The sequence below is a fragment of the Desmodus rotundus genome, chromosome 13 (assembly GCF_022682495.2).
Source record: "Desmodus rotundus isolate HL8 chromosome 13, HLdesRot8A.1, whole genome shotgun sequence".
Classification (NCBI taxonomy): domain Eukaryota; kingdom Metazoa; phylum Chordata; class Mammalia; order Chiroptera; family Phyllostomidae; genus Desmodus; species Desmodus rotundus.
The window spans coordinates 5,863,265-5,876,830 of record NC_071399.1 but is presented as its reverse complement, the minus strand read 5'-3'; positions in this window follow the sequence as shown (position 1 = coordinate 5,876,830).

Genomic DNA, 13,566 nt, shown 5'->3' with positions numbered 1-13,566 from the left:
CGGCACCCGGTTAGCAAACAAATATGCAGCCTCCATATTGCAGGAACAAACAAACAAAAACTGGGCTAAAGAAAAAGTTAAAAATGGCTGTTTTAAAGTTGCAGGTGTAAACTACATTGATCGAATGCATTTCTGGAGTGTCCCACATTCAGTACAACTGTCACAGTGCGTAAGGCTTTTCCTCGTCGGCAGCGTGTGACATTCATGAGGATGCACGAGCTTCAGGCGCCTGGACCCTGAAGAGGCGTCAAGTAAGAACAAGGAGCTTTCAGGGTGGCCCAGCAGATCCACTCATCATGACTCAAAGACCCCAGAACGCTTATTTTTTTTCTTCATAACATCATCATGTTGGCATTTGTTTCAGGGATTACAGAAAGAGAAATGGAACAGAGCATGGGGACTGGGACAGGGCCCCCAAAGCAGCCGCTGGCCACTGCGCAGCTGCTCTGCAAGCATCTGAAGTATTGTTCTTCTCTGCCTCACCGGCCGGCACCTTCCCTTACATAGCAAGTAACATGGGAGCAGCAGAGGGTCTGACAAATGTCCTAGGAGTCGGGCAAAACCCATCATGGCTCGCAGGGCAAGTGTCTCCGAGAAAGGCAGCAAAATAACACCAGGCGTCCCCACGCAGTCTTCAGCGTGGGTCTTCTAGCATTTCCGTGGACAGGCTGACAGCTCTCTTTGGAAAACATGGGAAATGAGGTAGATACTAATCTGACTCATGTCCTAGAAGGAGGGGGCCTCTGCTGCTTTTGTATTTGACCCTCACAGAAGCAGCTAGTGGTGCAATGAAGCTTATCTCAGGGAGGGAGTCTGGCTTTCTGGGAGGCTGCTGATTCGTGGGGTGGCACATTTTCCATAGAGAGTCACTGACATCTCACTAGCCGCCAGGCTCACACCTGGGGCTGGCAACACCTGGCAGCATTCTTAATGAGTTCACCACTGTTTCCAAAGAAAACGCTGACGTTAATAATTGTAATGTTACGTTTATTGCAGGAGAAGTACAAACATGGATGTGCTGCATTAGGAAAGGTCACTGCCATCGAGCTCCTCTCGGTGCTAATGGAGCTTCACAGTGTTTGCCAGGCAGGCGGGAGGCCGAGGAAAGGCCTCCTGGGATAAGGAGATCTTTCGTGGCCCTGCCTGATGGCATCAAGGGCCCTGCTCAGGTGAGTTTGCCCGCAATAGTGCTTTTGGCATTTTCCAAAATGGCACCTGAGTTTCTGTCCGATTCCACGCAGTCTGGTACTAAATTCTATGATGTTTTAATTCGTGTATCTCAAGTCAGTTCCTTGATGTCCACGTTCATGGTCTGGCAGCATTGTGTCCTGACCCAGCTTCATTGATTACTGCAGCTTTCTCCAACACCGTGAAGCAAGGAAGCACAAGTGACTGTCACTACAGGGTGTTGGGGCTAAGCCTACAACCCTCACATGATTATGGAGTGCTGGTCAGGTATGGGGCCCAGGGCTCGGTGCCTTGGGCACTGGCAAAGAATAGCAGGCACTTTCTACACTCAACAAATCCATACCAAATAAGGAGACAATGCAAGTCAAATAGTATTATTGAGGAAAGGCTGTTCTTGGCAGGTATGAAATAAGTTGCTTGGAGAGCAAAACAGGGCAGGTGATTTCAGAGCAGAGTAAATTCATGGCTGGGATTTTAGGTGAATCTCGAATTTCTTGGATTTCTTAGTCTACCAGCGACCCTTTGGTTCACAGTCTGGTGCTCAACCCACTGAGCCACAGCTGCCAGGGCTGGATGAGTCTTATAAAGTGTTATACACACATGTATATTCTATGTATAAATAGTATGAGTGGTTTGGGGATGGGTAAACACATCGTGCAGACTGGAATAGAACTTAGCTCCTCCTCTCTCTGGGGTGGGAGAGAGAACTGGATGACATCCCTGCAATCCCAGTGGTTGCCCAGGGTTGACCCAGCTCACAGGTAAGAGCCCCCTTCCCTTGCTCATCACTCCATGTGCCCTTTCATAGAACTTCTGCAGAACAGGGGACGATTCCACATCGAAGACCTTCTTCAGAAGCAGCAGTCCTGTGGGACAGCCTTCACGTCCTCCTTACAGAAAGGTGCGGTTTAGAGATTGTCTTTGAGTGTGAATAATTTAAACGTAATTTCCTTATGGAAATAGTAATATCTCAGGATATAACAAATCAAAGTTTGGCAACTACTGATTGGAACTGAGGACTAAGAAAAACTGGCACTATGCGCCCAAAATCATGAGCGCTGAATAAACATCATTAGCTCTAATAACCCAACAATTCCTCCACACTACTTCAAAGCTTACATATTTTTGCCACAACTGGTTTATAGAATGCATGCATGACATTAATTCACTCTTTTAATAACTTTTGAAGTCATTATGGAATAACCATAACCGCTGGGTATTAATTTTTAACAAGGTATCTATAGTCACCTATTTATCATTTCTCACACGGATTGCAACAGTGTTATCAAACATTTATTAAGCATTTATAAATAATTTTATTCTACTTCTAGCATGGTATAAATATATTATTAATTCTTTCTGAATTATTGATGAGAAATCATTGAAACCGAATATGAGAGTAACATTTAGTCGTATATGACATTTTGTCATACTTGAATCCCCCATCTTAGGCTAAGTAGGCATAGATCAGTGGAAACCATAGGTGGGGTGAGGAAATGATATTTCTTGTGGAAAAATAAAATATTTAAGTGAGCATTTGACAAGACCGACACATTTAACACAAATGTCATTGAACCAGATCTCTCCAAAATGAAAATTCAATTAATTGGCCAGATGCTTTGGCACTAACTAGATTCCTCCCGACCACTAAGTCCTACTGCATGGGCAATGCAGACAGGACGAGAGGGGACCCTGCCAACAATGGAGTCCATTCATGCAAAAGTGTGTATGTATTCTTCCATGTTCAAACCTCAGTCACCTTTACACTACTCTCTATTTGATGCAATGCACCTATGGAGACATTCTTTCCACGGCTCAAAACAGTTTTTGGACGTGTTGATTTTGCAACTTTTTAGTGCTTATGCCATATTTTGCTTCACCTCTTCCACATCAGAAAATTGTTTCCCTTTGAGGACTTTTTTCATCCGGGGAAACAAAAGAGAAGTCACTCAGGGGTGAGATTGGGTGAATAGGGAGGGTGGGGCATGGGGGTCAGGCTGATTTGGCCAAAAACTGCTGGACACTCAGCGCAGAGTGGGCAGATATGCTCGCAAACCACCCACCATGAAATGGGCAAATGCGCTGAAAGAGCCTTTAAAAAAAATTTACTGAAGCCGAAGCAGCCTCTTGCACCAAGAGCAGATGGTGCGGATGGGCTCCTAGAACACTCGCCTAGTGGGCGAAGTCTGTTCTCCAGGAGGCCTGCCTTCCAGAAGACGGCTCTTGTTTTTTTTGGGGGGGGTCCCTCTCATATAAAGCACTGTCTTTATCTACTTGGCTCATTTGCTACATATGTCATATTCCCACACTAGAGAGAATGCCTTTTGCACTGAAGGGGATAAAAAGGCACGTTAAACCTTCCAAGCTGGGTGAGCATTCCTGGTACATAAAGGAGTGAACACACTTTCAGAACATCACCAGAAATACCAAAGACATTTGGGTGAACTGACTTAGCATTTCTTCTCCTTGGCTGCAGGAAGTATCGGAAGAGTCCCTGAAAAACCATCACACCTTCTCAGATCAAGCTAGTGTGTTCTATTACGAGGTGAGTGTAGAGAAATGTGGCCACTAAGTTCCCAAACACACATGCAAGGGTCAGGGGGTTAGAATGGAAAGGGCTGAGTTCTAGGATGCCTTTCATGGTCTCCGCGCACCTGCAGCGGTGTCTGACCACGTTTCCTTGTCTGACTCCTGCTGCAGGGTCCCCAGTAGGTGTCCAGGGACTCTGAGTCAGGGAAATCTCTGTGCTGTCCAGAAGCCCAGGACACGTCAGGCCGGTGCCCTGCGGACTGTGGAGCGTCACACTGCCTATTTACATCAGAGCAAACGATTTGTTTTCTGAATCTAGTTTTATTTTAAGAGAATGCACTTACTTTCATGCCTTTCAAAAAGTGCAATTTCTCTGGGAATTTTTTAATTTGTTTTCTTGTTATGGATTTATTTCTGTAAATAGTATACTTTCTCATTGGTACATTAATGTTTTCAGCCATTTTACAGAGAAACTGTGAGAAGACTAGGCGGTGGAATGATGAAAGATTGTTGGAGCAAATGCAGTTAGAGTAACTAATGTGAAGACAATAACAAAAAAATCACCAGCTTATCTTGAAACTGAGCATCACTCATTATGAAATAAAATAACCTGAAAATGACTGCAAAAGTTTAGAAAGATAGCTCCCTGCAAATATAACTTCCAAAAATCAACCTTGCTCTTTGCTTCCTGGTTGAAGATCTTTTTTGTTTGTTTAAATGAAACAATATTTAATTGCATAGTTTCCCAAAGTAACAATAAAAAATTAGAAAGACAAACACAGGAAGTTAGCACTTCCTATTGAGAAGGTTACATTTTTTTAAGTAATCCAAGACCTGATGGAGACATTATAAAACAAGGAAAATTATGTGATAAAACACAGACTTTTGCTCTCTTAACAGATTACTCCAAATGTGTTTTTTAAGAGACTATCATACTAGTCCTGCTTCTTAGTTTTTACCTAGACTTATTTTTTTTTTTTTTTGAAATCTTGGGTAGTTCTAATGAAGTTCAGAACATACTAAAATGCATCACCCCTCTTTACCACTCTACACACACACAGCAACATATTTCGTGGTATCATTGCTGTTTCCTGAATAGTGGAGAATATTTGATGAGTTTGAACCAAAAAAAAAAAAAAATCCCAATTTCCTACATGAAAGGATTGTAATAAGCTTTCTTTCAGTATTCTAACTATGCTTGTTTTATATCACAGAGAATATCCCTTTATTCTTTTCCTTGTAAAGTCTGGAAAATTTGAGATAGTTCAAAAGACAATTTTAGTGCTGTGAAACCCTGCAGAGTACTGAGAAAATCAGAGGTATTCACAGCTACGTAATAGTGTTCCTTTATTTCAGAGCCAGAAAAAAAAAAAAAAAACACCACAGAATATTTTCATTTTAATAAACTTGACATGGCATTGCCTTTGCAAATTTTTCTCTGTACTGTTTGATAGATAGTAATTGGCATTTACAATATTCTCAACATCATAAGAACAAGCATACCTTAATAGGAAAATATTAAATTCTAGTTCGATACAATTAGCACCCTTTTCCCTGGATTGAACAATAAAGGCTAATCTTTGTATCTCATGAGGATAACATGGTCTTGGAACGAGAGAGAGCGGGCGAGAAAGTAAAGGGAGCACACGATTCCTACATGTGTGAGAGGAGACCAACAGTACTAACTAACCTGGGGAAGAGGGAGCCAGATTCCACTTAGGGGAGACCAATCTTTTAGAGGCGAGCACATAGATGATAGAGGTCTTCCAATCGATGTGATAAATAATGAATGTCTTTAGAAAAAGCCAAACTGTGACAAGCAAGAGGGCGGGCTCGCCATTCAATTTGGGGAATTTAAATATTGAAAAGTCAATTGTTTGGGCACTAAATTCACATGACTAGAGCAATAAAATATGCAGACGAAAGAAAATCTGTGTGTGTTTCTGAGCCGCATGCCAGATTCCCCAGGACCTGCATTGCTCTCTGGGAGAAAATGCACATTCTGGTGGGTCCATGACCTCTGTCACAGCCTCGCAAGCCCAGGCAGAGCATCACGAAGAAGGAAGAGCTGCAGCAGGGAACTCATCCAGTGTCCTGCCTCCCCAGCTGACGGCAGGGTCAGCGGTGGCGGGCAGTCAAACAGCAGCTACGCGTGGGACTCGCCCTTGCAAATAGCCTCTGCCTCCAGTGTGTGACTGGTGTAGGGACTGAGGCATGAGTTGAAGATGAATCTCATTGTTTATAGAAATGCAAAACATATTCTGATAAAAGCCATCTCCAAAGCAAGAGAGTTAAAAACGATTAAAACAGGCTATGATGTGTATTCACAGCAGAGCATTAATCTCAGAGCACCTGTGAGTTCTTTCTATTCTGCCACCTGGGGAACCGGAGCAAAGACGAAGCCCAATGTCATCCAAGGGAGGAAGGAAGGTAGGAAGAAAGGAAGGAAGGAAGGGTAAAACAGAAGAAAAGTAACATCTGAGAATTTATAAAGCCCAGTAGAAGATCATTGCTTCACTTCAAAAAGGGCTGATCAAGGGAAAGCTCTATTTTTCTACATTTCACAGCTAGTTATATACTCTTATCGCATTATTTGTGAAACACCAGTAGCCTACCACTGTTGATCCAACTAGAACTAAAATATTCTAGTCAGCTCCCAAAATAAATGGCCTTCTAGCTTTTGCCCATTGACCGCCTCTGCACTTCTGTTCTCCTGGGGAGGGAGGGGTGCGATGGGAGCTTTCCTTAGGGAACAGAACAGAGCTCACATCAGCCACGAGGGCAGCATGGTCCACAGGCTGCAGGCGTTCTGGGTGAGGAGGCTATAAGCCTGGGCGAGGGGTGACGCACGTGAGGTCTTTCCTTATCAAAAGGTTGCGACTGTTTTGCAACTTTTCCAATTTATGCAACTGAGTGTTTCTTACAGTTTTCTCTAGGCCAGCATAGCCAGAAAGAATCAGAATAAAATCAGGTCGGCAGTCTAATAAATAAGAAAGTTTAGAATAGACATCTGCAAAAAAGTTTAATGAGATGTTTGCCTATTTGGGCCTGGATTTTATTTTCTTTTATTTTAATACAATTGAAAGTGATGAAAAGCAGGAAATGTGTTCACTGATTTTTTTTTCTCTGAATTTCAAATTTGCTTTTTGTGTGTCAAAGTGATAAAGACAGCCTGGAACACGGAGATCTGCCAAAAATGTATGCAATGGTAGAGAACCACTAAACTCTCTGCCTAGGAATCTAAGAGGCTAACCAATAGTTAAGAAATCCAGATAATTCTAGAAGAGACTTTACAATAATCTACATAAGTTATTCATAACCACTAAAAGTATAACAGTAAACAAATGTATCCTTCCAAACATAATTATTCCTGGAAATTCTAATATAGAAAATATTTTAAATACCTGCATTAAATAATTCACACAATGGGACCCTTGATAATACTCCAAGGGTTGAATTATATATGTTCAATTACTCTTAAAAATTTTTGAGAAACATTGAAGCTTTGTTTATTTTTGTGAGTTTCAAATATATTTTAAATAAAATCTCTCAAGTTCTTAATTTTTATATACTTATAAAAACATTTTCATTTTATTTGAATATTTTATTTATTCATTTATTTATCTATCTATTTATTTAGAGGGGAAGGGAGGAGAAAGAGAGGGAGGGATGCATCAGTGTGTGGTTGCCTCTCATGCGCCCCCTACTGGGGACCTGGCCCTCAACCCACACATGTGCCCTGACTGGGAATGGAACAGGCGACCCTTTGGTTCACAGGTCAGCACTCAGTCCACTGAGTCACACCAGCTGGGGCAAACATTTTTGTTTTAAATAAAAAAATAGTTGAAGAGCTGTGTGATACTAGCCTTCCTGTGTGGAACATTTATTCAAGTGTTTTCTTTGAAAAGAAAAGCAAACACAAGTTTCTAAGGGTGATGTACAGAGTAAATTATTTACTACAGATATGCTTGTCTTGTCAATGAAGAAGACAAGAACATTCGGAACCTGACCCTGAAGACTAGAGCCTTCAAGTTCAGGAGCAGGTACAGGAGTAGCCATAAGTATGTGGCTACACTGCCACCTAGTGGTGCAAAGAACTAGACTTCTACTGGAGATGGATAACTTCCAGGTCAGTGGCAATTTTATCAAGGAACCTGTCCTTTGTATAATAGAAGTAAAAAAAGATTTTTGAACCAGACAACTAAAAAAGGCTTAGTAAGAGCTGTTATCTGTCTTTTCTTATGTATTCCTTTGCCAAAGCTTCCTTATTCTCATGGGTAAAATCCTCAGGTGTCTTCAGACAAGCTCTGCAAACTCAGCATCCAAGGCAGGTATGGATGTAAACAGGTGTCAATTGTCTTTGAATAACAGTGTTGTGATATCTCACTGCCTGAAAGAAGTCTCTTTTTTATAGCCTGTTTTGGATTTAAATCCCTCTTTCTTCTTTTATATTTTCAAACCAGAACACAAACACAAACGAACAAAAATCTCTTCAAGAATGTTTCCAGTACTTCTTCCTAAAATGACCCAAGTGATGACCAAGACGGGATGCAAACTATTGAAGGTGCACCTCCTAACACAGACATCTCTGTCACAGGGGCGGTGATGCCAGGTCACACGTGTGCAGTCAGGTCATTCAACGGCTGGGGGAAGAAGAGAATGCCTGTGAGGCAACCCCTTCTTCTTTGAGAGAGGGTGTACGGGACTATTGCTGTTGACTCATTCTTTGTTTGTTTTGGGGGGGGGGGCATCATTAATACATCAGGCACCAAACCATGGGGAGGAGAAAAGCTGCAAACACCATTTCAAGGGAAATAACCACAATAAAAAATAAATAGCAGGCACAGAGTTTACAGGGCCTGATGTGAACTAAGGACCGCGAGCTCATATATCCCACTTCCTGAATACGTTCTGAGAGATGCCGAGGCCATTTTTCCTTCCGCAGCAAATAAAACTCTTTCCTCTAGCAACGCATGTCAGACTGGTCAAGAACAGCATTTGAAATGTCAAGCTCAGGAAAAGGCTTTACTAACTTGTGCATAGTTATGCCTGAATGAAAGGTCTAATTAAAAATGTTTCAGAAAAATGTTTCCTAAGGCAAATAGTACTTATTCTGATGATACTGTCTGGTTGATACAAGGCACTTATTTCATTCCATATGCATCTTCTTCATTCCTTCACGAGGATGCTATGTTCAAAATTCCATTTATAGTCACTTAATGTAATTCCTAACTTTATGGATAAGGTAAAGACCAAAGAAGTAAAGGTAGGGCAGGTGGGCAGGGACGGGCTAGGGTCCAATCCTTTTGTGTCCTGGTCACTCATTTCCCGTGTATCCTGGAGACTTTTTGTAAAAGTCTCATGTCTTTTTTGCTTTTCTAAGGTATGGCTGATAATCTCAACAGTCTGCAATAAATGGCACAGCACACAGGACAGGCTGGTATCCCACAGTACTTAAAACCTGTAGTATCGGCTATTACTCAACACTGTTTTAATAAATATGAAAGCGATGTTTATTCACTTTGAAGTCATGACATCTATGAAGTTCAAGGTTTTCAGAGCAGTGAGTAATTAGTCATATATCACACACAGAAGCAAAACAGCAATTTGCAGACTTGTGTTGCTCAGTGCCTTAATTACTTACATTGCGACTTGCTTCAGCCCACTGAGGACGGGCCATCTAACAATCCCCAGGCAATTAAGGACAAAGCATGCTCAGGCATGAACAGCTCTTGAAGAAATAAATTGAAAGACCAGGTTTTATCTATAATGTTATTAGGTAGATAAATCACTGAGAAGAATAAACCAGTGGGGGGAAAATAAATCGCAAATGAAGATTAGTCCTTTAAAAATTTCCTTGGAGATTACGCAGTTTTCCCCACAAAATCAATATCAGTTCAATTGAAGATAAATTACAGGAGAAATCAAAAGTGGACACTACATGAGTAAGTGATAATAGTGTAGTTTCCTTTAGTACCTAGTGGGATCTGATCACAAAACAACCGAGGGGAAGGGAGTAGTTTATATTTGTCAGCTGTTTTCTCACTAACTGGTGCTTGCTATCGCAGACATTGTTATCAGAACGCTTAGCTGGCACTGGGTTGAGGTTTTTTCTCTTTTTTTTTTTTAACATATCCCTAAATTTCCCTTAGTCAAAGAGACAATTGGTATTTCATTATGTTCTATTGTCTCCAGTTCAAATACACAGATCATATATTATTCACATTGAACATTCATAGAACATTAAAAATTGTTAGTGTCTGAAGAAAGATATTTAGAATTTAAAATATTCTATTTATTTTAAAAATGTATTCTATTAAAAATAAGCGATCAAACCAATAATCCATAACTCCACCTACCACACAATGAAATAGCCTCTATCTATAAAAGTACATAAAATAACACAGCCACACGATTTACTGCTCGTGACAGAAACCAATCTAGAAATGAATCGAGGTAGGATTTAGATAATGCAAATTTTAATATGCTATGATTAAGATAAAACCACATTTTGTATTCTGACACTACCATTAATTGGTCTTGGGTACTGCTCCTTCCACAGACATTGCATGATACAGTCTAAGTTCTCGTCACAGCCTGCTAATTGCATCATTCCGAATAAGTCTTGTTAACACAGTGTTCCCAAGTGTTAGAAGAAAATGACTACCCAGCACATTTTGACTTGAACAGTGAAAAATACCTACACAGCCTTTGGTTGAATGTGTTTTTCAATTATAAAGAACAAACCAATGTTTTAGAAATGAGAACTCACTCATATCAAGAAACTTAGAGTATCTATGGAAATGTCACTATGAATTTGTCTTCCCCATTTCCTTTTAATATATGCAAATATGTGATATCAGAAAAGATGTAACATTAATCCTAGAGTGGCCTTTGAGTCTGTTTCACAATCAATGATTTCTGGTTGAGGAAATGGAGGCATGAGGAACATCTATAGTCACACGTCTGCCGGAATTCAGAGGGTCTGGGTTCACCTCCTGGTCTTCATCTGGATTGCTTATGAACTGGCAAAAGAAAGGTCAATGTTGCTAGAAAGTTTTAGATGTTTGAGGGGACTCATCAAATCTACACAGTATGAACTTTTTTTTTTTTTGTAAACAGGGACTAATTATCAGAGCCTTTGAGTGGAGAACAGATCATAAAAACACAGAGCTGGATCAAGGGAAGAAAGAGTGAATCCAGTATGCTTAGGACAGGACTTCTGGCTTTCCATCTTATACAAAGTTCTGTTCTTTGAAGAGCTTATGGTCCAGACGAGAGGGCACGCCTTGGAGGAAATTTTCAGGCCGTGTCTCACCTTCTGAGTGTGGAGGGTGACAGGGTTCTCTTTGGGCCTGTGGGTGACCCCTGGTTGAGAACCGGAATTCTTGACAGATGAGAACAAACACATATACACATTGTGAATGGAATGCTGGTTAGTACACATTTTCCATTGTAATCTAACCACTGCATAATTGAAGCAATTAAATATTTACCATCTGTTTAGAATCTACATGTGTCTTTAGGTCATTGTTTTCTATGCGCTGGTCAGATAGATCATACATTTGAGAAGCTCTTAAAACAAGCCAATGAAAGTAATAAAAGTGAAAGAAGAAAAGGCAGAGATTTATATGGGTCATTCCTGTGCATGTGCAGGAAGGGAAGAGCAAAGAATAACTAGTGATATTTCTGTGGGGTTACCTTTTTTTAGATCCTCAGTAATAGAATAAGAGAAACATCACCAACAACATGTCTTTTTGGTGAAAAGCAAAATACGGTACATTGAATAATGGAAAAGCTATTGAAAAATTAAGCACAGAGAGTCGTATAAAATATACAGAATCAGGAAGTGGAAAATGCCTCGCGGGGATAGAGGAATCCTTGGTGTTTATACTAAGCTGAATCACCTCTGAATAGGGATGGAAAAAAATGATGCATATATGTCCTTTGGCCAATCTCTTTCAACCCCCTCCCCACCTCCCAGATATGTCTGTCTGTTCCGTGTACCCATGTCTCTGGTCCTATTTTGCTTGCCAGTTTATTTTGTTCATTAGATCCCACACACAAGTGAGACACATGCATAGCCTATGGACATAGACAACAGTGTGGCGAAGGCCCAGGAAAGGGGGTGGAGCCTGGGTGGATACACAGAGGTCAGGGACAGGGGACATCTCTAATAGTGTCACAGTAAGAAAAAGAAGATGCACCATGAAGAAAAAAGAGGGAAGGCAAATGAGAAGGGTTTTGAGCCTTTCACTGGTATTCACTGGAAATTCCAAAAACAGATAACTTGAGAGATATGGGACCCAATTTAACAAGACTTACCTCTTCTTCCCAAACAGTATATGCATCCTGTATCTGACCTTCTAACTCTTCACGCTGAACTCAAGAAAACCCCCTCCCATGACGTCACCCACGTTCTGGGCTGGGATTCCTTGACTAACAAATCCACCACATGGGAAATCTCTCAGTAATTGAAATCTGGTTGGCCCCCTGTTCAGTCCTCTGATTTGAAATTAATTTCTGAATAGTGCTGAGAAAACAGGGACCAACAGCCAAGAGTGCACAGAAAATGCTACCAGCCTTCTGAGGAGACCTACTGTCTTGCTGCCACACCAGGCACAAGCTCATAAAGACACCACTCCCTTGTCAGTCACTTAGGAATCTGAGCCCACCCATACACCTTCCTTCATGGCCCTCACCCACTCAGTTGCTAAGGCTTGCTAACTGTGCCATGGCGCTATCTCTGGGCACCGCCCACTTGGTACAATGTCAACTACCAACACCCGAGCCCAGTCTACATCTACATCATGCCTTGCAACAACTTTAAAAAAAATTATTTTTAGAGAGAGGGGAAAGGAGGGAGAAAGAAAGGGAGAGAAACATCAATGTGTGGTTGCCTCTTGTGCGCCCCCTACTGGGAACCTGGCCTACAACCCAGGCATGTTCCCTGATCGGGAATTGAACTGGCCACCCTTTGGTTCACAGGTCAGCGCTCAACCCACTGAGCCACACAGGCCAGGGTGATGCTTTGCAATGGCTTTTTCATCAGCCTCCTGACAGTTTTGAATCACCTCTAACCTCATCTTTAGAGTCAGGAAGATTTATGTACAGTACAGACTGTCTCAGTACCTGTTAATGCTCTCAGATCACTTCCTGCTGCGCCTTAGGAAACAAGGCCACTCTTCTTCATCTGTCCTGCCAGACATTGCAGGGTTTGACTTGCGCTTATCGCCCCACCAACGACTAGGCCAAATTCTCCCCTTACTTCAACCCTTCAAGCTCACTGTGTCACCTTCACTTGCCCAGTCATCACAAACGCGTGCCTACCTCGTGCACTTCGTTCACGGCGCTCACTCTCATGTGCTTTTCCCGGACACCGATTTCTGTTAACCACTTCTGTTGCGCAGTAAAATATCATTTTCCCTAAGGAAGCCTTCCCGGGCCCCCACATCTAGGTCAGTTCCCCCCATGAGGAAGAAAATGTCACTGTACACTTGTTCATTGACTTCATAACGTTTGTTTAAACCTGTGTTCTCTCCTTCCTTTCAGGCCCCAGCGAAGAAGACCCCAAGTCCGCATTGCCACCGCTACGTCCCTTGCCCTCAGCACATTTCCTGGTCCAGAGAAGGTGCTTCATAAATGGTTTTCAAATGGACAAAATTATTAATATCATATGTCACAATGCTAAAATAATATTACATCTTAAAGTGATGTCCGTCCTTTGTCCAATTCCCCGTAAGAGAGAATAAGCTACCACTAAAGCGCTAGGCGCAGAAGTCTAAAGCTTACGGGCTCAGGCGGGATTTCTTACGTGATCGTCCTATGGGATATTGGCAATATTGCAGT